A 24893-nucleotide genomic window follows, 5' to 3' on the forward strand; every position below is an offset into this window, starting at 1 on the left:
ATGGAGCCCTCTGAGTTTTACTCTCCCGGAGTGGGTGACAGCAGGGCTAAAAAAACTGTGGTAAAAAAAGGACACAGCAAAAGAAAGTGGATAATGGAAAAGGAGATTGATTCTCCACTCCCTGCATTTTGCACCAGTGTAACTCTGCTGACCTCAAGGGACTTGCTCCTGATTTACACCACCGGAGGTGAACAGAGGACTGGGCCCAGGATATCAAGTGCTAGCCTCACTCCACACCAGGAATTCCTGCACTTATTTTATTACCAAAATCTAATTATTGTTGTGCGCCAAGGCACCATTTGGCAGGGCTCTGTCTGAAAGTTCTGCCAAGACATCTCTGGCAAACCCAGTATTGACTCATTCACAGAACAGATATCGGATACACAATATGGCCTAGGACAGACAGTCGGCAAACAAACCACTGTGCCCACAAGCTTCTCCTCAGCTCGCTATTTGTTCCTCCCACCCTCTTACCCGGTCTCTGCAGCTTGGGAGGGGCCTTTTGCTTCATGGTATTATGAATAGCCTGGAACAAGCAATGAACTTGGTTCTGACTTAAGCTGCCTCCTGTATCAATTCCCTGGCTGCCTCCTTTATCAATTCTTCATCTTTGAAACCTGCTGCAAAACATCAAAGCCTTCCTGGATGGCCAGGAATGTACAAGTGAAGGAGAGGAGCCTGTAACAAACGTTCTAGGGAATGGACCCAGCGAAGAGACGCTGGGCAGTGCATGGACGTGATGTCTGACTGGAGGAGGCTGGGGGGCTGAGTCTTCTCTCTCTTACGCTGGTGTCAAGCAGGAGTAGCTGCTGCAGTTAGTGGTGTTACACCAGTGAAATACTGGTGTACATGAGAAGTGAGTCAGGCCCTATTCCCTTATTCTAGTGGAGCATTTATTCAGCAGTCTCTGAGGCAGCGCGGGCACACCTTGGCATGCTCTCTCCTGCAGAACGACCTGCTTGTGCGGCTGTGCTCTTCTGGGGGAAGTGCTGCCTGGCCTCCTTCCATTTTCCTCAGTGACCACACACCCCCTTCCAGGGGATGAGGGCTGAGCTCTGCTTCCTCTAGCCCAGCAACATGGGGCATTTCCCTCCCCCTCTAGCTGAGCATGCTGCCTCAACAGCACTAGGGCAATGGTACAACACAGTCACAAGCTGTCTGTTTAAATCCAGCAGGCCCAATGGCATTTCCTGGGCACTACAGGAGAGAATTTCATTTTACTGCATTTTCTATGGTTATCAAGATTCCCCATTGGCCGCAACTGCAGAACGACTTGTTCTAGGTGTACAAACATACAAACATTTCACCTGATGCATTTTCCTTCTTGCCTGGGGGAAGGCCAACATACTTGCATCATTAGAGCTGCAAAGTGACTTAGCAACCATAGGCCAATGTACTGCAATGTTCTATTATATGGTGAGATAGATGAATGTACAAGAGAACCCCGGTCACTGCCAAGGAATCTCGAGTAGGATGGGAGGTCCTATTCCCTCTGTACTTGGCACTGGTGTGGCTGCTACTGGAATCCTGTGCCCAGTTCTGGCGTCCACAGTTCAAGAAGGACGTTGATAAAATGGCGAGCTGGGAGAATGATTAAAGGATTGGGAACCACGCCTTGTAGTGATAACTCAAGGAGCCCAATCTATTCCTTTTCTCAAAGGAAAGGTTAAGGGGTGACAAGATCACAGTCTCTGAGTACCGACACGGGGCACAGAAATTGGATAATAAAGGGCTCTTCAGTCTAGCAGAGAAAGGTAGAACAAGATTGAGTGGCTAAAAGTTAAAGCAAGACAAAGTCAGACTAGAAATAAGGGGCACATTTTTAATAGGGAGGATACTGACTTGAGATTGGCTGTTCAGATCTGCTCCAGTTCAAATACAGCTATTGCTTTGAGACAGGAATTAATTCAGGGAAGTCATATGGTGTGTGTTGTACAGGAGGTCAGACTAGACAATCACAATGGTCCCTCTGGCCTGGGAATGTTTGGCTCCATGACCTTGTGACCATGAGCAGCCCCTCTCATGTCTAAGGGGATAGCTGGAATGGGCTTAGTACGTTAAAGGTAAAAGAGCCAGAAGAATCATGGGCTTGGGGACTCATGAGACCTGCATTCAATTCCCAGTTCCAGCACAGGCGACTTGTGTGATCTTGGTCAAATCCCTTGGTCATTCTCAGCCTCAGTGGGCCATCTGCAAAATAGGAATAATAATCCTTCCTTCCTTCCTCCCATCTATCTATCTCGTCTGTCTAGATCATGGGCCCTTTATAGCAGACACCATCCTTTGCCACATGTTTGTACAGCACAACAGGGCCCTCCCTAAGGCTGGTTGAGCCTTTAGTGTGGTACAGAAATGATAATCCGATGTCACTGGGTCAGGAGCGTTTCCCTAAGCAGCGCAGGTACAGGTGAGCAGCCCCATTGTATAGATGCTCCTTCATCTCCCTCCCCTGAAGTATCCCATCTTTGCTCAGCATCGGTGACATTCCGATAGGAGAAAGCTGCAAGCCGCAGCACATGGTGTACGCAGCAAATGGAATCTGAAACGAGACTGGAGGAGCTAAACCTGAAGAATATAGAGGGCAAGGCAAAAAATTATTAAGCCTCGGATCCAGAGATTCAGGTCTAAGATGACAAAACATGAGCAGCCCCCCAGTGCCTGTAAATGAATTACAATTCAGTAGCCAGGCTAGCGGAGCTGACGGGAAGAATCATTCTTCTCTTATCATTTCAATTACCTGCTGAAAAGTGGATCTCACAAAGACAGCAGAAGAGTCACAGGCCTTGTAATATAAAAAGACCAGCTGTCCCTTTACTCAGAAAAGGTGAGGAACAAAGACTAAGCTTGCAGGCTCTCTGAACACAGATCAACTCCCATGGTATTATTGATTGTTCTGTTATTTCAAGGAGGGTGGGAGAGAATACGTTACGTTGCTTTACACCAATGTCACCCTGTCAAATATGGACTTTTCTGCCTTGATGCAGTTGGCTTTATGCATACATAGGACTGTCCCCAAAGCAACGGAGTCACTAGCTCCATGGTACAATCAACACATGCATTGTGGCCATTATACAAAGGAAAAAATAATGTACAAGTAGGGATGGCGTCATTGGAGTTGCTTCTATGCTGCCTTTGGAAGGAAAATAAGCCCAGACTGCATGCAATATATTGAGCCAAGGCAATGCTCTGCGTTTGAGCCTGCGGTAGCACACAGAGTCTGGGGTCAGATGAAGAGCACCCTCCAAGAGAGGTGAATTCCCTCATTCCCCACCCCATAGGGAAAGCTTTGGACTCCAAAATTATCACACCCAGATCTTTGAGGCCTGCAGGGAGTAGGAAGGGGTTAGGAGAAGGGGAAGAGGGAAATGAAAGGACTCCAGAGGAGGAAATTCCTCACTAATTAAAATAAAATAAATGTCATGACTCTTATTTTTATTTTACAAAAGCTGTGAAGTTAGCAATTTATAGGGAAAAAACACAATTCATTTTCAAATTTACAGGCGATAATGCATGATTTAGGACCCTGTCTACTTTCTGTATAGACTGCACTATAATTTAAAGGACAATAAAGTTTGAGGCCATAATACCATTGCCACAATAAATTAAACATGGCTATCGCTACTCAGAACAGAAATTATTATTCTGTGTTCCTAACGAGATGCCTGCAGATTGCTTATTTTAGCTGTTTATGCAACCAGCTGAGATAGCACTTTCCCCCTCCCCTTAGTATTTTTTTACTTTTGTAATGAAATACTTTCTGCTCCTGCCAAAGGGGCATCTATTATCCAATATAGATGGGGGTAGCATCATGGGCTGTGCAGACAAACCATTCTAATAGCAGGATACAACTTGACTGCATACCACTGAACTGTGAATGTCTAGGCTGCCCTCAGCAAGGAGCGTACTAACTCGTGACTGGGTTCATGCACACACAAAAAAAAAAGGATACTGCACTGGGAGCAACCAGGGGACTGTGCTGCCCAGAGAGCTCGCTCCTCGGGGGCCAGACAGCATTAGCTCCAGCCTGACGTGCTGGTCACTTGGTCACTGTGCTGTGACATCTTCCTCTTTCATACGGAGCCCAGAACCACTCTTGAAGTCTCACTGACTCGTTGGGAGTTGGATGCTTCTTTCCCCCGATGGACCCTGGCCAAGAGCCGCCTGCACTGTACAGCCAGCAGAACCTGATTTCCTGACCTCTGCTCCCACTGTCTGGATAGCTGCCCCCACACTCCCTGCCCGCTCTGGGACCTGTGCTGCCCCGCCCCCAGATTCTCTGTGCTAAATCCACTGCCTGTCTGGGAGCACGAGAAGGCAGATCCAGGAGGGAGGCACACTTCACAGAGGATCCATATGGGAATGAGCCTCAGGAAGTTATTATTTAAACACACACACACGTCAATGTACATAACATGGAGAGAGGCGCAGACTGGAATAAACCTCAAATCAGGGGAGTGAGATCTCTGGAAGCCTAGCGGAAGTTTCCAACACATTGCTGGAAAGGACAGCTGCTTGGATACTAGTGGGATCTTGGGCTTTAAACAGGATTAGGGTCCAGATTTATAGAGGTATTTAGGTGCCTAAATAGATCAATAAATAGGCACTTACTCAGGTGCTTTTGTCATCCCAGCAAGTCAGGCCCCTGGTTCCCACTGAAATCAATGTCAGTTGGGTGCCTAAGCAGTTTAGGTGCTATTGTAATCCAGTAGGTGCCTATAAGCACTGAAATACCTTTGTAAATCTGGCCTCAGTTAGTTAAACATAGAGCCTCTCTCCCCCCACCAACTGCTTTCCAAGTCTGGGGTCAGGCAGGAAGTTAACAAGGGAGTTCAATACACGCATGGCACTTCCTGTGATCAGGAAAGATACAGAGGCTGGAACATAGACTGGAATAGATGTTTTGAAATGATATTGATGTTCTCACTTTTCTACTTACATTTCTCAAATGAAACCCAAGTCTCATTAAAATTCCTTGACTACGTAACCTCAGATGTATTCACTGCTCCTCTCTCTATTCCATTAGCACCTTATGTTCTTCTGAACACCATGACCACTCTGTGTTCACTCAGCCAACTTCACGTTCTCATGAAAGTATCCACAGACAGAGGCAGCCCTGATGGAAATAAGGCATTTAAATCGCCACAGAACCATAAAGTTAATGGCAGCAACCCCACATTTATTAACATTCTACCCATTTCTCAGCAGGCTCAAAATCTGTTTCCCTGTGGTGTCAGCAATGCTGGTAATTATTGAATTACAGGAAGACATCCTCCAAACGTCTTTGTTTTGTATTTCTTTGCCCTTTTATCCTTTTACTTCCTTTCCTGGATACTAGAAATGTGAAGACTCTTCTCTGAGAGAGCTGACTATTACAAGTTTGTATTTGCTGAGGCAGTATTACATCTGATTTTTTTTAAAGTGGATGTTATACGCTGAATGAGTCCCTCTTTCTCACACAGAATACAATATGATAAATGCCTGCAACACAAGAAGTATCCTTCAGATTTCAAGAGGTCAGTAAACCAATGACAAAGCCCTCACTAGAATTATATATTGACACAATCTCAATTTGCAGAGTAGCTAGTGGGGCCTTAAAGAGATATTGTTAAATGAAAATTCACATCTTTTTTAAAAAAATAGTTTTTACATGCATTACTTATCATTTCAATTTTTAACAATCTTCAGCTTTTATTAATCTAACTTAATTTTAATCACTTATACTGATTGAAAATAGAGATGGTAAAAAATAGACACAAACATTTGCAGGAATTTGGACAAATTCAAAAGTAGCTTTTATCTAACTGTGTTTCGCAGTGGTCTGAAATGTCATTTTCTGCCATTTTTGCTGAATTAATCAAATGTTTTTGAAAACCAAACTTCCGTTTTTAAAAAACACACCATTGAATTGACCAAATCAAAATCAGGCATTCAGAAAAATAAAAAAAAGTTTCTAAAGCAGGAAACTTTAAAAAAAGATGGCCAATGTAGACACACTTTTTTTGTTGCTGTTGTTCAAAAAATGACAACCAGCTCTATTTGCACTGGATTCAGCTACAGTCCAGCATTTAACTTAGTGGGCACATTGCAGCTCTGCCGGGCAAAGCATCTCCTCCAGCTGCCTCCCCACTTCAGCTTGCAACAATTAAGTCCCAAGAACTTATTTATTTTCACTGTATTTCATCTTCAGGTCAATTAGCCTATTTTACAATCTGAGATGTGGGTACTTCTTGCTCATGGTTGGGCACCAAAATGAGGATTCTCACAGAATTTGGGTGCTTCTGTTCCCTGACTACCCTGGCATCATGCAGTGCGAAGGGAAATGAAAGCGTGAGTGCGTATGGAGGGGGTAACAATCCATTTTTGATCTTTAAGAAGAGGGTCCACTTCAAGCACTGAGTGAAGGTTCTGCGGGTTTCCGCATCCTTGGCTTTATATGGATACACCTCCAGAAGTCGCTTTTGGCAATTGTGCTGCAAACCCAATGCAATGAAGTTGCCATAGGAAATTCCCAGGCTTTCCTGCCTGGTTTCAAAAAAGGTGGAAAATTCTCTGAGAACGACTCCGCCACAGGAAATTCAGGCTTATGTTTCTGACTCTACCTGAAAATCATGAACTAAGGGCTCAGCAAGAAAACTGAAACCAAAAAAAGCCTTTTTGAACCTCATAGAACTGTCCATGCATGGTTCAAATTTGGGGTGAAGTTTTGGGCCAGTTTCTGTCCCCGTTTATATGTGTGAATATTATACAGGCTCTCTAATGTCACTGTCTGCTCCGTCCATCATCATTTTAGAATACCTCTTGCAAGACCTTAACGTCTATGAGTCTAATGTTTTCCAGCAAAAGGTCAACGTAGGTGCGTGGTGACTGTTGGTAAATACTGTATTGCCTTTTCTGAATAGTGACAGCCACAGGTCATCTGAAAATTGCTTTGAAAAGTAGAATAAACCCAGTGGGTTTGACAATGCAGATTCCTGACACCCACGTCAGCCAGAATGAGATTAAGGGAGCTCAATGTATCTGAGAATTCTGTCCAATACCCTTCTTGTGACTCGAAGGTAAACTTGTGGCTGAAATCCTATCAGCATCTCAATGATTTGGGTGGGGGAAAGAGGTTTGATTCTTTGCTAGTGCTACAGATTTTGCATGGAGGGTGCCCAGGTGCTACGAAGATGGGCCCAGTATAAAACCCACAGATAGATATGAGAATCCAAGTCCCTAATAGACTTCATATAGTCAAAAGAACGAGGAGTACTTGTGGCACCTTAGAGACTCTGGCTCTGCTTGTGGGAGGGGTTGTGGGTCTGATTTTTTGTTTGTTTGTTTTGGGTTGATTTGTTTCTGGGGGGTTTATTCTATTATTTTTTGGCAGCAGAGGCTGTCAGTGTTGTGAGTGTCCATATGGCAGAAAGGTATGTTGGAAGAGCAAGGTGTGTCCTTTGTAACAAGCTCAGCCAGGCTTTGGATGTACTGATCGGGCAGACAACTTCGGTGGCCCCAGTTTCCTAACTATAGGGGAGAGCATCGCAGAGAGCTAAGAACCAGCAGTGTGTGTCCCAGGAACTGATGCAATTGTCTTGGCAGGGCTGCTGCCAAGCAGGCCCATTATCATTTTCTGATTATTGTTTGACAGTCCACGATTTGAGCAAATAGAGTGATTCATCCCAAGTCCCAACAGCAAGACTGAGACTTTTCAATTTCCTCCCCTTGGGACAGCAACTAATTAAGTTTACTAGTTTATTATCCCATGCTGAAGTCAGACACTGTTCACATGCCCTGCTTGCTCTTGAAAAGGTAGCGAGATTAATATCACCACAAATGTCACCCTTTCTTTTTGTAAAATCGTAATTATCGCTGGGAATTTCTCCATCACTCCCGATTCATGTTACATGCACACACAAAACACTTTCAAAAGAGCATGCATGAAGCAGAGTAACCTTTCTGCAGTTCTTTTCCAGTTTAATTCCATAACATTTCCTTTCCTCCACGTGCCAGATCGTTCACCTTTATTCTGGTGTAATGAAGGGAGTGGAGGAAAGTGAAGTTTCCAAGGTGAGTGGTGGCCTGGGGGTGGGAAGTTTTATCACTACAGAGGGATTGCACGTTCTTCCTTTCGTTAAGCCAGAGCAGCCGCTCCTCTTTCTTTAATTAGTTTACTTCTGAAGCTCCAACAGATCGGCAGCCATGTTTGGAAGGAATAAGAACTGTCAGGAATCTCAGCCCACTGAGAGCAGCAATGTCCATTTTTGGCCTTTGACTCCCCCTACCCGCAGTAAACTCCCCCTCCCTGACCAGCAAGAGCCTTCTGCTTTAGCCAAACTCTCTCCTATGATCTCAGTACGTCAGAGAGTCTCCTCTGAGCCAGAGGCTGTCTCCAAACCTCATCCACTTGGGCGCTGTCCATGGATTAAGGAGCAGGTTCAATGTATTTTGGACCATGCCTGGTCTTCGGACACCATTGCCAACCCTAAACGTTTAAAAATTGTGAGTTGGGCTCCCAAAATATCACTAGGTTGGCTTAAAAATCATGAGTATTTAAACTAATAAATTTCAGGCTATTCTTATTAGACTTTATGAGGAGGTTGTGTTTTCCAGATTCTCTCTGTAAACACAGTGGCTAGAAACATACCAAAAAAACAAAAAAAACAACCCCCCCCCCCTGAGATTCTCAAGTAACCACAGGACTCTGTGAGCTGAGGCTTTAAGAAAAACACCAAATATTGTGGGCCCCACTTTATAGATAGCTCTGAATCAATGTGATTCCATTAGAACAGTTGGCCAGGCCCCAGGAAATAAAACACAATTTGTTATTCCTATTAGGTGAATAGTATAGATGGCATTTGTAAACTCTCAGAGAGAGCTGCATGTTGTGTCTCAAGTGCAGGACACACACCTGTGTACATACAATGATATCCATTCAACACTGACTAGTCCCATCTGCTGTTAGCTTTCCCCTTTCATGCTAACTGCTAAATATATCTGAATGGGAATAAATTACTGAATTTTTAAAAAGCAGGAACGATAGCTCAGTGGACACCAGCACTTTCTTTTGTAGTTGCAATAATCCTAATGTATCCTGAGTTAAACAGATTCTTTTCTGTCTTTGGCATAACCATGCCCATGTGTTCTGCATGCTGATTTTGAGCTATTTATGGAATGGATGAAATATGTACAGACTGCTGAGTTCACTGTAACTCCAGGGCTCACAACACACGTGCAGAGACACACTTGCCAATAGAAATGGGTTGGATGAATTCCGATACCAGGGTATCCAGCAGCTGCCAGGAGAGTGACGGGAGCTCAGCCACCCCTGGTCAGTGGAATACCAGAGATTTGGAATTAGCAGGCCCTTTTGCTTCCGAAACCTCCTCCCTGCAACAAGTCCCTTAGCGCCGTCCTGGTTCTTGGCAGCCACTTTAGTTCCCTTTTCTCTCTCAGATTGGTAACCAAGACCCCCAGCTACATAAATACATTCAGATTGCTTTATTTGCAAGCAAAGTAAGGGACACTGGTCTGCTTTCAGAGAACCCACCTCGCCAGCCAGTTTTAGGTCAGTCCCGTTGCTTAGGACCTGTCTTGCCTATTCAATTACTCTGCACTCCTAGTAGCAAATCACTGGGGATGAGGGAAAGATTCAGGACCATGCTGAAACACGCTACAGTAAGTGGAATTTGCCAGTCTACTTGCAACTTGGCCTCTGCAGCAAGTTTTATTGTCTCTTGATCGGACCAAACACACCAATGGTGTAATTCCATTTGGCCCATGGTCTGCAAACGCTGGCTCAGCAAATAGCCAACATTTTCTGTTCTCTGGCTGCCTGCAAAGTACATTCCCCAGCTCTCCTAGGCACACTGGGGCAAACTGCCCCAGGGTTCAGTTTCACCAGGCTTAAATCTGGCCTGATGAATGACAGGTTTCACATTGCGAGATCACAACAAAGCTCCCTCCCCAATAGCAGTCTGGCCTGGCTGTGCCCATTGGGCTCTTGTCTCTTCCCATTTCTACTCTACAGCTAAGCAACTCCCACTCCCCTCCCCAATGAAGATGAAACGCCACATGCCGGATACGTACAGCTGTATGGGTTGTCTAGCACAGCGGAGTCATTTCTAAAGCCTGGATCAAGAGAACTGTCAGGGTTGGCTGGGATTCGTTTCATTTATCTCGGAGAATTTCAGTTGTCTCTAAGATTTATTCAACCAGTGCCCCAGCAAACTGTCATTGGAAAATTCCAAATTATTTTCATCCTGCCACCTCTTTTGTAAAGTGAGTCCCCACCCTCATTGGATTGTACTGCTGAAAAAGCATCTTCAGGAGTAAATGGAATAGAGGATAAAACACATGGATTGGACTCATCATACCAAGTGCTCTGCTGGTGAATAAACTGCACAGGGAAACCAATGGATGTTACTAGCTAATCCCATTTAGATTCTAAACCTTTAAATGCAGGGATCCGGTATTCTTAAGTTTTCTCTGCAGTGCCTAACTTACTTCTGAAGCTACAAAACAACATCCATACACATGTACCAAGCTTCTACCCAGTACTTGCATGGTTCCCATCCCTGCCCTCAGAGTGGTTCTAAACAATTTAGGGCTTTATCCTCATGCAGGGAAGTATCATCCCTGTTTTACAGATGGGGAAATAGAAGTACAGAGAACATGAGAGATTCGCCCAAGGAACCTTAAGGAGTCTCTGGGAGAGCTGGGAATTGAAGCCAACATCTCCTGAGTTTAGTGTCCAGCCCCTGACCCACCAGACAATCCTGTCTCTGGAAAATAGCTCAAAACAAACTTACTCTAGACTTAAAATGTAAAAACGCATCGTACAGAATAAGTGACCCAGCAGCAGTTACAGGATGTTACGTCATGCGCAGCTACAGGAAAAAATGGCCACTATAGTAGAAGGTAAAAAGGGTGTTTTCTTGGCAAAATGATGAGTGACAAATGTCTGAAAATGTTGCTAAGTGGAGAGAGGAAAGAGAATAATCTTCTGAACCAATGCTAAGGACACAAACTGGGGTGAAGGGGTTTGTTCTCAAGACTTTGGTGCTACTTTCCGTTTTGTAAACGAAGATCATTCAGGATATGTATAAAAGCTCCTGTACTGTCTATCACTTGTAAGGAGCCAAGTGTGTCGTAATTAACCATCTCCCTATTGTAATGATGGTGTTAGTGTTGCACTGTAACACAAAGTGTTAACAAGCTATAGAGCACAGTGACAGGATCAGGTAATTGTGCCTCTTACTAGTGGAAGCAAATAGGGCCCTGATATTGCGAAGCGCTGGAGCATTGTTAAAGTAACACATATTGCAAGGTAAAGTAGAAAAAAATCTGTTACCATAAATTACATTTCAAATTCCTTATTGCCAGTTAGAATAAGAAAGTCAGACATGCTGGGGCATTTGTGAATAGCTTTTAATAAAAGCACTTTTATTGTTAAAAATAATGTTTGAGAAAGAGAGAGAGCTGTTTAATCATTTCCTTCACTGTTTTGACTAGGAAACATATAGGTGCTTATGTGCTGGCTAATACAAAGGTTTCCTGGTACGCTGAAGGTTTCCTTGGTGAACATGTAGTGTCAAGTGCTGGCTCTCTGTCTCTGCTGTACTCAGCTAGAGAAGAGTGTGCACCCTTCCTTTTGAGATTAGGACTCTTATCTGAGGATGAAGAAAGTGGAGAGGGCTGGGTGCCACAGTACGAAGACCCGTGTTGGTGTCAAATGCCTTTTCATTACTCACCATGAGAGAAGTGAGGGTTAACACTCAGCAAGGAGTTAAGATGGACACACAGACACACACAATCCTGCTGAGTGAGCTTTGTGTCTCTTCAGTGCCTCGAGAAGTACATGTGCCTGGCATAACAGGAGTTCCTCCTAAGCATGCCAGATACGCACCCTGCCTCCCCCGGAATCTTTATCAGCCACTCAGAAATGGCCACCGTATCTCAGTCCTGTTTCTGGCTTAGTCCCTCCATACACACAGCGAATCTTGTCTTGAAAGCCCACCTCTCTGTTAAGCAACCACTGAGTGCGTCTCCCTGGAATGGTCACTCAAGTGGCATGGAATCGTACTCAACAAGTTGGGGGACACTTTGGGGTGCCCTTATGTATAGCTTCAGGGGCACAGGAGGAAAATCCGTCAACCAAATGCTGGGTAGCTGCACTCCCTGGAATCCCTGTCTAGGCAGGGCGGTTGCATACAGTGAAATTCTGGGCACATTTTGCAGAGTAGATTTAATGTTTGCTTTTGTTTTTAGTGGGCAGAAAACCTCTTATGGGAAATCTAATAGAAAACCCATAACTTTTCTATAGGGTTTTTAAAACAAATTGACAGACTTCTATAAAGAGGATATAATGCTCTGCAAAAGGTGGGGGAGATGGATACACATGACAGGATGGCTTAAAAATTCCATCTAAAGGACATCATACTCTGGCTGGTGTAAGTCTCATCGATTTCCTTCCTATCTGCTCCATGGCCATTTTCCAAAAAAGAACAGCAAATGCCAAACATCAGGATGAGGAAAAGTGCATTGTGATTGAGTTGACTCGTCCTTCCATCATTCTGGATGTGAATAAAGTGAACTCCATGCACACAGTTTGCTGTAAAGGAGACTTTCAAATGAGATCTTAAAATGAGAACAGCCTGTGAATTCCTCACAGAAACTGCAGGGCTGGTAGCCTTGTTTGGGAGACTCTGCTTTTGCCCCTGTGCCCTGGACAAAAAGTTTCCTCCCTTCTCTGTTCTTTAGCCTGCTGGCTGCAGTTCCTGATGTAGAGGTGGAGGCTTTTCAGTGCTGCTGGATGTCAGCAATGCGTTTGAAATGCTTTGGGATTCTTCAGCAGGAAAGGTGCATATGTACGACTGATCCTCTTCGGTTCTCATTTGGGTCACGATGGAGCTAAAACTTTTTTTCTCTAAGGCAGGAATTTTTTATTTCCTCTCACATCTGTTTCCCCCAATTAGATCCGAGCAATAATGGAATTAGCGCACAGAATGACTCAGAATGCTTTCAACCGTCCTTTTCAAGAGATTCAGCTCTGTCCCTTTCAATTAGCTTTTCAGTTTTCTCTAAGTTAATTGTGAAGTTGTTAGCCTGGCAATGTTGTAAAAACGAAGAAAGAAAAGAATGAGGCAGAAGCCAAAGCATGTAAATTATTCGGGATGCTGCACATGTCTACAGGGAACCCAGGAGACAGCTGTTAACATCCAAGAACTTGGGACCCAGAGAAAACTTTGGAGTAAATTCAAACCCAGCCTAATTCTCACAAATCCTGGTCACATCCTCTTAACTCCAGATCCCTCCTCGTTCCTGCCCCAGCCTGCATGTTCATAATCTACCATAGCATTCTAGCAATCAGGGCCAGCTCAGAAATGGTCCCAAAGTTCCCTTTCCCTCTCTCGCTCACCCTTCTCTCAATCCCAGGGCATCTGCCTCCCCTCCCCACACCCACTGTTTTATTAATCCCTTCCCTTCCCACAGACCCTCCCCAAATCCATTTCCCTCACCCCTCCTGGCTCCCAGCAGGGCCTGCCAACACCGTACTAGGATATGTTAGGTCCCGTCCTCTCTCTCCTCAGTTCTGGCCATTTGCTCTGTTGGAATCTAACCTACTCCAGGGATTCCCCCAGGTCAGTGGGCACTGACCCAGCAGAGAGTTGTGAAGTCTGAAGGCATCAGTGGCTAGTTCCCAAGATGAAATTCAGCAGAGATGAATGAGTCATGCAGGAGGAAGAGGGGAAAGCTAATTAATCAAATGGTTTCAAACCCAATAATTGGGGTTTGGGTTCAGTTATCACTACAGGAGCACTTTGCTATTCTTTATACAAACAGCAAGAGACAATCTCTGCCCTCCAAACCGCTTCAAACCTACAAGACAGGCAGAGAAAGAAGCATGCTAAGCTCTCCTGGGTCCCACAGGAGATCACCCGCAGGATTAGAACCCAGCTCTTGCACCTCACACTCCTACACTACACCACTCCCAGCTGGAGAGATGAGCTGTTCTTTGGGCCACGCGTTAACTGACTAAGCAGTTCTTAGTGAGCAAGTCGCAGAAGTGTCTAATGGAAAGGATTCACAGCATTTTTCTATCCTGATAGACTGATCATTTAGAAAAGCAAAACAACTAACAGATCCAATAGCCCATCCTGGAAAGTGAGGGGAAGGCAGCACAGAGGTGAGGGTGAGACACAGAAAGGCAGTTTGAGGTTAATCGCTCCACATTGCAGCAGCTAGGAAAATGAAAACGGCCATACTGGGTCAGACCAATGGTCCATTTAGCTGAGTGTCCTGCCTCTGACAGTGGCTAGTCCCAGAGCTTGAGGGGGAGACTACAGAACAAGGCACTTGGAGTGATCCACCCGTATCTTCCCCTCGCGGTTTCTGGCAGTCAGAAATTTAGGGTCACCCTGAGTGTGAGGTTGCCTCCCTGATCATCTTGGCTAATAATCATTGATGGACCTGTCCTCCCATGAACTTATCTTGTTCTTTTTTTAAACCAGTTATATTTTGGCCTTCACAACATCCTCTGGCAATGATTTCCACAGATTAGTTGTGTGTTGTGTGGAAAAGTACTTCCTCTTGTTTCTATTACACCTGCTGCCTATTAATTTCATCAGGTGACCCCTGATTTTTGTTGTGTGGGAAAGGGTAAATAACACTTCTCCAGTAACTTTTCCATGCCATTCATGATTTTATAGACCTCTGTAATATCCCATCCTTAACTGTCTCTTTTCTAAGCTGAACAACCCTAATCTTTTTAGTCTTTCCTTGTATGGAAGCTGTTCCATACCCTTGAACATCTTTGTTGCCCTTCTCTGAACCTTTTCCACTTCTACTATATCCTTTTTGAGATGGGGTGACCAAAACTAGACACAGTAGTCAAGCTGCGGGAGCACCAAGGATTTACGTAGTGATATTTTCTGTCTTATTTTCTATCCCTTTCCTAAATTTCCAACATTCTGTTCATCTTTTGGACACAGCTACGCACTGAGCTGAAGTTTTCAGAGAACTATCCATGGTGATGGGAGAACTCTCTAGCCCTCTATCCTTTACGGGTCACCTGATTAAGCGACTGTATGGCAGTGTTCCCTATTATAGCATAAACTAATGCATTATGTCTTTGTTATGTTAATGTCATACCACTGCACAATTTAAATAGCACTTCCAGAAAAATTAAGTATGTTCATTGACACAATGAAATGTTTTCACCCTCCATGTAACCTTCACAGTTTCTGTACAAAATCTATCAGTCAGTAAACTATTCATCTGCGAATGCTTACCAATTATTATGCTAATGCATTACAATACATTACAGTGAATTCTTTTTAAATGCCAGGAAATGCAGCTGTCTGGCAATCTACCTCACCATATTATGGAGCTATCAATAAACAACATAATATTTGCAACTGGATTTTGACTGCACTGTTAGAGTTATGCAGATTTTTTTTATCATTTGATATTATGAAGTAGTCCGGAAACTAAAGCAGCACAATATATTCTCCATACACAAGAAACAAGACAGATATCGACATGCAAAGTACAGTAAGCATTGTCACAGGGGACTTCGTTGTGAATGTGTAGCATAGTGTACCATATGAAGGGTATTATGTATCTATATGAATACACACAAACACACCTGCGCAATACATGACAAATCACCTTTATGGAATTGGATGATACCAAGTCTTAGCTGTTATTTCCCACTGGATACAGGCTATAAGCCCAGAGAACCATCTTAACTGTGCTTTATAAAATATCAATAGCTCAGACTAATGAGATTCCTTACACAAAGCACCAGGATTGCTTCCAGCTATAAAAAGGGACCATCTATTTTATCATTTGTTTTAGGAGGTGCTTGGTGTTCATATGATTTTTGTTATACCATATGTAATTGGATAATGAGATTGAAAACTGGTTAATTATCGAGAATTAATATTTTTGGTTGGGGACAAAGGATTGCTGAATCCAAATATTTTGAATTTGAGTGGATTGTTAATAAATTGACTCTAAGGGGAAGATTCACCACATCCTAAATATCTACAAATGTTTAAATATACTATGCAGATTTTATGAGCAGCGTACCTGTGTCTGTGCACAGACGCATAACACCTCACAGCTACACACAGATATACTCACTTGTAGTTTACATAAATTTACATACAGTTAGATATTTTTAAACATTTGCAGCTGCACAATACTTCATTGAATCCATTTATTCCCCTGTAGCATGGTGCAGAATATAGAAAAGACACTATGCATACATTAGAGCTGCAGTGAGCCACTCAGCCCCCAGGAAAACTTTGACAGTCACAAAGCTGGGCCATTTCCCGTGGATCTGTTCGGCACACTTGCTCTTTCCCACAGGCCTGGCTGAACACAGGGCAAGGGCCATGTGGCAAACATATAAAACAAAAAAGCCCACCCCTGAAGCAAAGGAAAATGCCAACGTCTCAAAGGAGGGAATGCCCAGGGCCGGACCATGGTACCATCATAGCACTGGGCACTCAGGAATCGAAGTTGGTGAATTGTAAATTTCCTAAAATTTCAAAACAAAATGTGCTGACTTTTTCAACAAAGCTTCTATTTCAATAATCCTGAAACTTTTTTTACCCCTTTTATAACTTTTTTACTATATTTTTTTGAGCTGGGTCTTTCATGAACTATGTGGGGGGGTTTTTTCAGCAAAAACTTTTCATCAGAAGATTCACAACCAGCTCTCTCCACTGCTTACCCCTCAGCTTCTTGCAGCTCTGCCACCCGTCTCTCCTGTGGCCTTCCCAACCTTTCAAACTAAGGCGGGTTTTCCTAACACTCATTGTTGCAGATTTTTTATAAAAAGATGCAAGAGTGCAATTGTGTGTCCTCCCAGGTGCTCTCTTGTGATGTGGTGTGGGGCTGCAGTGGCTCTGCCTCTGTTTCCCTCTTAGTTTTCCATGAACCCATCCGGCCTCCAACACTTTCCTGGGTGAAGTGACTTTGCCACTGGCTAGATCATGCCAGAGTTCCAGCCCTCACTGGGTGCCCAAAGTCCAACATAAATATCAAGAGACATAAACTCCTCCTCCTGTCCAGGGCACAGTCCTTGGCAGACTCTCTGCCCCTTCCAGGCTCCTCAACATGCCAAGAAAACAAACTCTTCCACCCTGTCTGGGCTTAGCTGAAGTTGTCAGTCAGCAGCAACCAAACAAGGCCAGGCCAGGCCAGGCCAACCTGCCCTCAGGGAGGCTCTGACTGGCAGCAGGCTTCCTCGGTTCCTGACCTCAGCCTGCCACCTGCTGAGCAGGGCTCTCCTCTTTGAGCTCCCCCTCAAAGCCTGACACCTGCTTCCAGTATCTCTGGGTGGGGCTGACTGGCCCCCAATAGCTCACAACCATTTCCTGACTCATGTGGGGTTTGCACACCGCATCACAAGGAGACCAACAGATGCATCCAAGTCATCCCTCAGAGCTTGTCTGGTTCTGTATTTTCCTTTTCTTGGACGTTAACATGCATGAATTTGCTTATTAGAGCCATAGTTATAATTAGAGTATTAAATGAAATAATTATCACTTGTGATTAATCCTGGCCACGGCAGATATGTCTGGGAGTCTGGAAGGCATGTTTCAATGAGTTCTGAATTATGAATGTTTAATTCGAGTTAACAAGCACAATAGCTAGAGGTGAAGACACTGGAGAACAGGAGGGTTTCCAGCAAACACTGGGCCTTTTCATGCCTGTTTCTTCCCATAACTGGCCTTATGGGCCAAATTCTCAGCTGATATAAATCCTGTGACTCCAGTGGAGAATTTGGCCCAATCTTTGAAGCGCGTGCGCTGTTCACAGCAGCGATGCTGAGTCAGTTGCTGGCCCCTCACTGCAGCTCCCAGGCCCCAGCGCTACATTAGTGCTGGAAATGCTTCTCACACAGCTCATTGCACTTTGCACAAGCGCACTGGAGTGGGACTCAGTCTTCTGGCCAAATTCCAGCTCCAGGAAATGTACATCCTGCCAGCCTGTATTTCCCTCGCCGTTCCCGCTATCCTGGCAGCAGCTCGCACGCTGGGGCCAGAGGACTAGCCGTGGTGAGCTCAGCACTTGCTGATGTCTATATCTGGTCACGGGAGGCCTGCTCCTCTTCCGTGTTCCCAGCTGCCAAATCACATTAAAGGAAGCTAAAAATGCTTCAAATACTTAATCGTGCCCTGGAAGCAGTTGCTCTTTGTAGCCATGGGGATGTATTGTAAAATCACAAAGGGGAGAGGAGAGGCTGCCCGTGAGAATCTCTCTGAAGATGTGATCTGCGCTGTAAAAACCTGGCTGCGCCCTGACCTTCGGCATCCTTCACTTCCTGACCTAAACGGCTGCGAAGCACTGTTACCCCAGACAACTTAATCCTGCCCTGAGTGCAGGGGGCTGCACTAGGAGTGGCCCCTTCCAGTCCTAGGAGTCTGTGCTTTGTTAAGACGCAGCTGAATTTCACCCCAGAAGTGGCTAAATTTCAAAGGTGGATGAAGTGATTCGCCATTCCCACCCAGGTGCTGGGGCTTCGTCAATTTGTAAATAATGTTACGTTTATATTGCGCACTTCATCCGAAGATCTCAAAGTATAATAACAATGCCCATAATGACAGGATGCCGGTCACAGAAGGTGCTGATATCGCGGCCTACTGACAGAAGGCTACATGAGTTTTGGACTTTCACATAGATCCATGTGTTTGTAAATAGATTTCTTCACTGGCACAATCACCCCACATCCTCAAGCTCTAATGATTGTTCTGTATGGCATTTTTTCCTGTGAAGATTACAAGCGCTCTAGGGCAAAGACCTTGTCTTCTGTGTTCTGTAAAGTGCCGTGTAGCTCTGGAGCTCAACATAGACACTAGAGGTGAGGCTGAGCTGGAAAATTTGTATCCAGGTCCTCACCAAAGGTCTGGTGATGCCTGAGTCTGGAGTTCTGATTAGTCCATACTACAGACATGCAGAAGGCCACAAAATTCAGCTCCAGCTTCTCATGCATATACCCACCTGCCCTCAAACTTTGGGGAGCTCAGCTTCACAGACTCTCTCTCTCTCACACACACACACACACACACACACACACACACACACACACACACACACACACACACACACACACACACACACACACACACACACCCCGTAACATTCATACACAGGAAGAAGAAACATTTGGACAAGGTCTGTCTATGTGACTGACACGATCCATCCAGGCAAACAGCTCTGAGCTTTATAAAGCGGCGTTTCTATAAGGCAGGAGATTACAATGGCGTTTAACATCCCAAGTCAAAGAGCCATAGATACAGGCACTCCACAGGCTCTGATACGGTCTGCAAACAGATCTTGACACAATGCGTGTCAGTAACAGACACAAACAAAAAGAGCAGGTAGAGAAGCCATGTCTGCACATTGTTCCATGATCTTTAGCCATTACCATAATTAATCATCAGGGACTCTCAATCCAGCCTCTATAGGTCCAAAGCAAACACTTTCATCATCTTTTCTCTTTACGTATAAAAGTTATGAGCTGCAGAAGGTAGCCTGTCAAGTTCAGGAATTATGCGTTAGCTCCTGACTTCTCTGTGCATCTATCAACATAAGTACTGGTCACTCAGCTAAAATATAAAATGAGGCTCTCACCTGACAAAAAGTGGAGTCTTTGGTTGTATGTGCGCTGAAAGATTGTGAGCAAGAGAAATACAAATCTCTTTATACTACACTTCATCGCACAGAGCTATTTTTGCAGCCTCTGCATTTCCTTCACTACAACAGTCGGCCTTAAAAAAACAAACCAAACCAAACCAGGAGACTTAAGGTGAGTGTTCAGATCTGATTCCTACTGAGGATGTACAAATCTCTTTGAATGAAGAAACATCCATTATGAACCTCCTTAACCCAATACCCAAATCAAAGCATTTTGGAGGTCAAAGTTTTCTGAGGCTCATGACACAAAACTTTTACAAGAAATAGGCCTGGACTTACTGCCACAAGAGAGAACAACCATGGATCTTAGAGAACTAACTTCAAAACTAATTTCTTCACCCTAGCTTCAATCATTTTTTACACACGCACACACAACTAACAGCTTCCGGCTGCAAAAGAAGAAAGCGAGATTACTATTTCTATTTTTAAATTCTTTGGAGGCACTCAGTTCCCATAGTGATGGGAGTCATCAACCGATGGATAGATTGAATTAGATTAGACAGAAGAATCTGCCAGACAACATGAATACTTTTCAGGAGAGTGTACAGGACTGATCCAAGACAGAATGTCACAATATCTGAAAGTTGAAATGTTGACAAAAATGTGGAAATATGCTGTGTTACAACAGGGGGTCATACGACTGTTTTTATTTCAATGTGAATTTAGTGAAAAGAGTATAGCGTAAAGAAAAAATATTGCACCAGCAATGAAATGGTGCTGAAGATGAAAATAAGTGGCAAAATGTAAACGTGATAATTGAGAGAGCTTCCCTTGTGTACAGAAAGAGAGAAGGAAATCTGTTTTCATGATTACCACAGCTCCCCAAAAGGTCGCTTTGGGACCTTTATTGCAGACTCAGCACCCTTTGCACTGGAGAGAGACACAGTATGTAATGTACAAAGCAAATGATCTGCGTGGCGACTGTAACAAACCCAGTTGCCAGGCTGTACTCAGAGAGCAAGGGTCTGTCTAGCAAAACAAGGAGTTAGAGGGGCTAACTACAGCCCAGGCAAAATTGAGGAGATTTGCAGCTTCCACAAAGCAAAGAGTGTCTCATGTTGGCCCTATATCTTCGGGCTGAATCAAGCTACAGTGGAAGAGATAACAGCTCAAAGACACTATGTCCGGGTGAAGAAAACCATAGAGTGTATAGGATAAGAAGCAGGAATCTTGGAGAACATACATGAAGGGCACGTACAGCTGGCAACTTCCACTGATGAAACTAGGACATAAAGTAAGAGTCTGGAGCCCTTGTTTCTATTTAATCGATCGAGCAATTCAGAATTAGTGAAAACAGCTGGGGGCCTGGGAAAGACTGAGAGGCACTTATGGAATTTCCTTGTCCCCTGCTCCTGAAAAAAAGCTCGTGGTTACTCGGTGACTGCTCTGAATCAAGGAGCCTCTGCACTCTAGCAGGTTGGCGGAGGTCTGCAGGAGAACTCATGCCCCACATCTGACTGTGGATGCCATTTGCCAGTCCCACTCCCTTTTAAGGCCTAAATATGATGGAGCAGCATGTATCTAACCCTGCCACAGTCTCTGTAGACACTGATGAATAGGAAGCTGCCGCAAGTCATGCTTGTTACCCTGAGGTGTCCTCAGACAGCCAATGGTCTGCCATTCCTCGGGCTCGTTTCCTCGTTATCCCACGTCACAGGCTGATCAGACTCACAGCAGTGTCAAGACAGACTTTTTCCCAACCTGACTGGGACTGAGCTGTGCTTGGGTTCCTCTCTCTTGTGAGCTGTTGCCGACAGCCCATGGCAGCTGGAGAAATTGCTTATGGAAGTGACCATTTGGCTATAAATCCTTCCTTTGTCTCATGAGATGAGCATCTTGTCTCCCTGAGATAAATACCTTTAGGGGCCTGTTCCAAACCAATTCCTCCTTTGTAGGATTTCCCCCGTGCTCAGTCCCAGTCAGGGACTCTCTTGTGGGCTGCTGCCTCCAACGATGAGCTGAAGAATGGGGAGACTTTCTGAGCAGGCAGGATGACTGCCTCCTGATTAATAGGGAAAGAACCACCAGGGGCCCTAAGGAACCCCAGAGGTGTGCGGCAGCAGATGTGATCTCATTTCTCTTTCCCATAGGCACAGCTGGAGAAGTAGCAGCAGGCATACATTAGAAGAGGAAGAGGCCTTGTGCTGAGAGTTTCTCCTGCTTTCCTCTTTGAATTGGGATGCATATCCAAACAAGGATTCCATCCATGCAGCTATACGGTGGCTTTATGTGGTCAAAAGTAGCAGCCAAATCCCATGACGAAGTCCCATTTGGGATCTCCTGTCTCAGAGCTGCAGAAACGCTGTGAAGAATCCAGGATGCAAGGCCAGTTGGAGGCAGTAGCTGTTCCCTTAGAAGGTCCACTTTGTCATAGTCTTGCATGCTGGCAGAGGCCTGCCATCTTCTCAGATGCAACACCTCAGCCTCCCTCAAGTCACAGACCTCCCGCCATATATGCCAAGAAGGGCATAAGGCAGCTGGCTCCCAAGATTTTTTCTTTTAGCCTGGAGCTATAGCAAAGCCTGCAGCACAAGGGAAGGGATGATGCATGCAGCTCCAGTAGCACACACAGGGAGCTACTCTGTCCTCTTCCTGGATGTAACCTGTCTGTCTATGCAGCTCTGAGCCCCACTCCAAGGCAAAGTTAAAGAAATGCCACCCAGAGACAAAAGGGGAGAAATCTTCACCAGTCCGATTGTGCTACAAGGGGGGTAGGGTTGCCAACCCTCCAAGATTGGCCTGGAATTTCCCTGAATCAGCATGAAGCTGCTGGTGACTAGTGAAAGAAATCCAGCTTTTAACAGGATATTTTTAGAAAATGACATTAGGTCATGTTGGGGGGGAATCTCCCGGAATAGCTTCAGTCAGAGTTGGCAACCCTACTCTTGGGGGTTGGGGAATGGGCCATGTGCTAATTGCCAGCAGCAACAGAAAACACAAACACTCTTAGACTGTGTGAGTGTCGGGCACAGAGCATTCAGATCCTTCCAGCAACCAGTCCCCGCTTGGCTGTTTCTACCCTATTTGATTGATAGTGTCACTGGCTTCACAGCAACATGAGCCCCTTTGACAGAGCAGTGACTATCATTAAAGCCAGGACAAGCCCCCTCTCTTTCATTTTAGTAGCCATTTATCCATTCCCAAGATGGCAGGTGGTTTTAATTGGGGGGGGGGAATAATATAGCAACATTCTCCTAAGAGAAAGTGGCAAATGAATGGTGAGAAAGCAGCATCTATGACAGGTTACCACAACCCAAGCTGGAAGTGGTCAGTATTAATACTTGATCAACAATCAATGACAGGACTTTTTCAAAAGATTTTTTTTTAAAAAAGCATCAGTGACAATGTGCTAAGAATTTGTTTGATAACAGATCTAATTCTGCTGGAGGAACACTAGATAGGTAGGTAGGTAGATATAGCCATAGAAACATTCCTGAAGTGTTTGAAGTATTGCTTTTATTGCAACGCACTTTTCTGCTACAAAGTGAAACTCAATACATGCAGGACAACAGAAAATGCAGAGATCCTCAGCACATGGAATAATGTGGCAATAAAACCCAACTATAAAGTTAAATAATTTACCATAAATATCTAAAGCTCTTAAATTATTCCCTACATTAACTGCCTATGTTTAAAATGATCTTTGCATTCACTATGTCACAGATGGCAACATCAGACAAGAGAGTCCTTGACAAAATCTAGCTGTAATTATTCCTTCCACAGCTGCAGTTATTTTAATGCCTTTTCAGTTGAACTGAAAGGGATGCACGCATTTTATAAATAAGGGCTTTTAGCCAGTTTGACAATGAAGCATTTGAAATGTACAGAAAAAACCCCACAAACTTTCCTTACATTCTGAAACCCGGACGAGCGTGTGCACACAAACACATGCACACACAGAGTAGCAAGACAACTAGTCTAGAGCAACATTTAGCAATTAAAGCTAAAGTGATACTGACTGTAATGGCATTAGAGGATTGTAAGCAGTGGCTTTCTGAGTGGCAGAGACACAGTCTAATAATTGCTCTTATTTTGGTGACCAGCTGAAGAGTTATGCCTGTGCTTAGAAGCTGCCCTTAGAAGTCTGTTGGAGACTGACTTCCAGGAGAAAAGTAGTGCTTCAATGTGCTCAAGGCGAGACTGCTCAGAGTATTCAGCTGAAATCGGAGGGTTATTTTTAATTGCTTCATTATCACTGAGACAAGTGAAGCCCTTGTTAAAGAATAAACTCACCCACCACAAGGATGACTGATGAGCTTCCAGCTTGGTAATAGTTACCAGTGCACTATATTCCCAAAGCCTGTCAACTGCACACACGTCACCTCTGGCCCAAGAAATCTGAGTCAGAGGATGTGTAAGAGAATCTAATCCAGAGTCACTTCCCCACTCCTAGACACACGCTGCTCCTAGAATTATTTGTATCACAGTGGCACCTAGAGGACACAGCTACGTGCAGGGTCCCCGTGCACATGCACAGGAAGTGAGAGTCCCTGCTCCAGAGAGTTTACCATCGAAATGAGCGGGAAGCACAACCAGGGTAAATTGACTTGCCGAAGATCATCCAGCGGAGCCGGGGATAGAACTTCCATCTCCCTGCCCAATACCTATCCCCTCGACCGCACTGTCCCCCATCTTCTTAGAGACTCCCTTAGCGTATGTACATCAACCAGCTTGTGAGCATGTAATGCTGGGTACCACTTTACTCCACGGCTGGTTCTATTCATCTTAATGGGATTACTCATGCAGTGAAGTGCTATTCAGCATGAGTGAGGGCCCTCTGGCTCTCCGAGACTCACCCGCTTTGCACATTTTGTCTCCATCCTTCTCTGAGCCTTTGCACTGAAATAAGCTTTGCCTCTCCTGTGACACCATGTTTAAAAATAACTTCAGGAAGCTCTGCAAGAACTCAGCACTTTGACTACGCAACCTTTATTTTCCTGCCTTATTTAAGCCTTTTAAGGTTGTCAAGGCTCCTTCAAAATGGGTGTCTATGTACAGGTCCTTGATAGGCTAGTCTTTAAGGAACTGATTGTTCACAGCTGGGGCTTTAATCTCGCTTCCAGAGATGCCACAGGAAGAATGCATGGCTATTCTGAGCAGAAGTTACACTACATGCATGCCAGTCACTTTGGTCCTGGTGGATGATGAAGCCAGTACCGCACCCCGAACAAGCTGTTTCTCAGATCACATGAATGCTGACA

This window comes from Mauremys reevesii, linkage group 23, assembly GCF_016161935.1.
Source record: "Mauremys reevesii isolate NIE-2019 linkage group 23, ASM1616193v1, whole genome shotgun sequence".
Taxonomy (NCBI): domain Eukaryota; kingdom Metazoa; phylum Chordata; order Testudines; family Geoemydidae; genus Mauremys; species Mauremys reevesii.